This window comes from Barbatula barbatula (assembly GCF_947034865.1).
Source record: "Barbatula barbatula genome assembly, chromosome: 12".
Classification (NCBI taxonomy): domain Eukaryota; kingdom Metazoa; phylum Chordata; class Actinopteri; order Cypriniformes; family Nemacheilidae; genus Barbatula; species Barbatula barbatula.
The window spans coordinates 3141969-3146660 of record NC_136775.1 but is presented as its reverse complement, the minus strand read 5'-3'; positions in this window follow the sequence as shown (position 1 = coordinate 3146660).

The following is a 4692-nucleotide window of genomic DNA, read 5'->3' as shown; positions in this document are numbered from 1 at the left end:
ATAACGGTTTCTGAGAACTGCTTCACACCTGCGTTGCATGGAGTCGACCAGCTTCTGGCACCTGTGAACAGGTATTCCAGCACTACAGACCATAATTCCTGCATTTCTAGGTTTTGCTTCAGAAACAGCGTTTTTGGAAACACCCAATACGTTTTCTATTGGATTAAGGTCTGGAGATTGGGCCGGCCACTTCATAACGTTAATCTCGCTGGTCTGGAACCAAGATGCTGCTCGCTTACTGGTTTGTTTGGGGTCGTTGTCTTGTTCGGCATAAGGCAACATGACCTATTTAAGTATTTTAATGTACTCAAACTGATCCATGATCCCTGGAATCCGATAAATAGGGCCAATACCATAGTATGAGAGACATCCCCATATCTTGATGTACACACTGTACTGTGGCATGAATTGAGTGTCTGCGACCCCTAGACCCAAAAAGATCTTTGTTTCATTAGTCCACAAATATTGCGCAATTTCTCTTTAGGCCAGTCAATGTGTTCATTGGCAAATTGTAACCTCTTCAGCACATGTTGTGTTTTCAACAATGGGACTTTGCTGGGGCTTCTTGCTGATAGCTTTGCTTCACATAGGCGTCTACTAATTGTTACAGTACTCGCAGGTAACATCAGACTTTCTTTGGTCACCCTGGAGCTGATCATAGGCTGGGTCTTTGGCATTTTGGCTGTTCTTCCAGCCATTCAAATGGTAGTTTTCTGTTTTCTTCCACGTCTTTCTGGTTTTGGTTGCCATTTTAAAGCATTTGGTATCAGTTTAGCTGAGCAGCCTATCATTTTCTGCACTTCTTTATATGTTTTTCCCTCTCTAATACATTTTTTAAATCAAATTATGCCGTTCTTCTGAACAATGTCTGGAACGAGAATTCACAGAATGATTTTTCCTCTGTATTTGAACTCCACACTGCTATTATTTTAAAATGATTCAATTACACAGAATTAGCAGGATGCATGTATGCCATGACTGTTGGGTCTGTTGGTTTTCTATTACTCTACTACACATACTAGTAAAATATTTGCAATATAGTTTCAACCAAAAATAGTGACTGATCTGGTTAGTGATGTTGGGCTTTTTTATTTTGAACATAACTGTATGTCCGTTTTAAGTGTTGGAAACATTTACAACAAAGTGGACACATTTTAAAATAGCCCATCCAAATATAAACTTAATAGATAGGCACCTCACATGCCCCTTTTTTGAAAATAAATGGTACATTGCGTGAACATGGCTCTAAAGTATTATATTGTTTATCTTAACAAAGTCAAAAAGGTACTCGCGGAGGGGTAATGTTGAAAGCGACAGTTTCCGTCGAGCGTTCCTGCTTCACCATATTCAATGGTGTGTTCTTTGATGATATTTGGGTTAACACTGGGGTCAGCTGTCGTTAAATTCACTGTACCTATATGTGAAGATTATCGCACCAGTGACGTATGACAAAGCTGCACAAAACCAAGCACTTTTCTGATGTCCCAATGTTATGCGTGCGGGCCTTAGATGTGACAATGATAGACTGTTATGTTGCTGTGCTTCTCGTCGCTATCAGACAGCGTTTCAGACGAAGTTAGCAGCTCCTCATTTGTGGACTGCAAAGGTCAGGGTTCGGCATTTGGTGCCACTGTGTCGTGCGCAGGCTCACTTCTTTCCTAGTTGCCTTTTCAGTCTTAGTTCAGTCCATCAGGGGGATTGTTGAACTGAATTTCTATTTTTCTTTGCGTCTGCATTCGTGGAGCTGATTACAGAGTTGTCAGTATCTGTGGATGCAGAGGGATATTTGCTACTCCGTATATGATGCACCATGCGTCTAGATTTTATGACAGGTGTAACTCATAACAAACCTGTTATACTGTTGACTGAGAGCACATCCCCTGTTAAAGCCAGCTAGTTGTATTGAAGAGTCATCTAAAAATGAAAATATGATCATTATTTGCTCACCCTCATTGTCTTGGGCATTCACCACACAGTGATGTGAAAGTGGCACCGTTGAGCTCCAAAAAGACAAAAAGAAGTTACCTCAAAGTTGTCCATATGAGTCGTATTTGTCTTTTGATTTTCTGTAACAATATTTTCATCATTACTCCCGTACAATATATTTTTTAATGTGGTACAGCAGAGGGCAAAATACATCCATATTGACTTTCATTGTGTGAAGAGTTTGTTTCCAAAATGAGAACTCAACATTTTAAAAAAATATTTTAATTGTGCATTCCAATTAATATCAAACTGCAGTTGGTTGGTCTTCATTTAAGGCATAACTCAAAAAAATACAGCTAAATAAACACAACAAAAACATAACATAATAAAAATTCACTTAAAAAACGGAGTTCTCTCTATTTGGAAACAAACTCTTTATATAGAATAAATGGACAAATATTCATAAAAAATTGGGTGAGTAAATAAAGACAGCCTTTTCATTCTCAGTCCCTTTAAATTCTCATCGCTCATGTGAAATGGGCTGTTATAGTACTGTACGAGGATGTTGCTGCTGTGATTTTCATATGAATAGCTGATGTGAGTTGCTTTTAGTGTGGTAGATGTAGAACTGGTGTCGTAGTCTCTATGAACGCACACTTCTGAAAACACTCAAAACAGATGTATTCAGTCATATGCAAATATTTGTGTTATCGTGTCGAATTATGAAACGTCAACATTTAAATTACTGATTTGCACAATTTAGAAGTAACCAAATCTAAGCATCATCAGACATCATCTGGTGTCTCTCAGCATTTGAAGCCTTCTCGCCTTTAGTTTTATTTTTGAAAAGGATTGTTTTAGTGTTTTTCACACTTATAAACAATAGATGGCGCACTTGTTAAGGTTCTTTCTGGCAGCGATTACCTCTATTTCTGTAATGATACAAGAAATCTTTAGTGACCTTGTGAGACTGACAGCTTATTTCACAGTGTAAATAAGGGACAAAGAGGACGCTGCTTTTTTGTTTGTTTGTTTTTGTTTGTCAAGCACATTTGAATATAAAATGGAAGCAAATAAGTACATGTAATTTAACTTTGTTTTGTCTTATTTAAGGCATATTCACCCATACATCAGATTTCCACTCTGCTAGTTCGCGAAACTGAATTCAGCGTGTGAGCACGTGTTTGTGTGTGTCCAGTTAATTGTGCTTTTGCAAAAATATTGCAGCTTCAAGGCACAAACGTGGGGAAAAATGACAAGTGATTCTCTACAGGAGTTTATGTTCTCCTTCTATTGTACTCGTAGCTTTCGTTTTAACGGATCCATTTATTTAACGAAATGGAGAGGTCGTTCGAGCCACGCTGAGCTTTTGGACTTCAATAAGATCGAGAACATTTTTGTATTAAGAAATAAAAAATATTGTATAAATACGTTCAAGTTATTTTTGTAAATCAAAAGCAGTTTTGCAGTGTTTTTTAAAGATACGAATGTATGCTGTATAGGACCCAAGTTGAAGTGGTGGAGTCAGTATTTTGGGGCTACTGTAGGTTGACCAAGAGAAGTTTCTTGTGAACAAACGAATTTCTCCATCAGCGATCTGACAAGATGGTTTGATTTTAGAGTCTATATTTGTAGGAAGATTTTTCAAGCGTTTGTGAAGTTTAGTTCTGAAACTGGGATGTTCTTTCTCACGTGGCTAGTTGTCAAACAGACGGCCGCCCTACATTTCCTCATTTCAATTTTAATGCAAGATACTTTTTCTAAAGGATGATGATGTTTTCACACACTAAATTCTCTTATTTAATACAGTGGGCTTTTTGTTTTACGATGATGTATCTTACTATTTTTATATAGTATGTTTTCACGGATGTGACAGAACTCTTCGAATTTGCATGGGACTGAAATTGTTGCATGTACAGAACTGGCAGATTTACATATTTGTGCATTTCTTCTGGCGAATTAGGCGGTTTATGGTTCTTTTCATTTTTTTCTCTCCTTGTTTGAGGGGTGACCCCAGGCTGTGTGACAGTGCAATCTTGGTGGAAAGAACATCTGATTTTTTTTGTTAGTTTTATTTTTTTCTCTTTCTTTTTGCACCGTTTTAATAAAATTATCATTGTATTTAAACACAGTTTTTGTGTTGGTCTTTTTATTTTGCACTCTTTAAAAATGTCTATTTAAAAGTTTGGAATACATCAAAGTAAAGGATACGTACGCTTGATAAATATGGGGTGCAATTATATTCTTCAAACATTAAATTTAACATTTAAACCTCATTTAAAAATCAAACATTTGCCACAAGATATAGATGGGTTCCCTTAAGTCAGCTGGTAGAATGCAGCCATAACAACAGCAATATCATGGTTTGATTTCCGAAAGACGCAATTACACAATGTGTCTATAAAGCACTATAAAAGCATCTGCCAATTGCATAGATGCCAATAGAAACATTGGCAAACAGCATCGTACATTCTCTATAACACATTTTAGCAAGGTGTATAACCAGCTTGCATCCAATATCTGTTTAGTTAATACGTTTACAAAAACGGCCTTAAAGAAACTGTTCACCCAAAAATGAAGATCTGTCTTCATTTACTCGCCCTCAAGTTCTTACAAAATCTGATGCTTGTAACCAAACAGTTCTTGGTCACCGTTGACTACCGTAGTCGGAAAATTGCTTTATAAATTACACAAAAGACTGTTGGAAAGCAAACAGTTCTGGGGCACTATTTTCCTACCATGGTAGTCAATAGTGACCAAGAACTG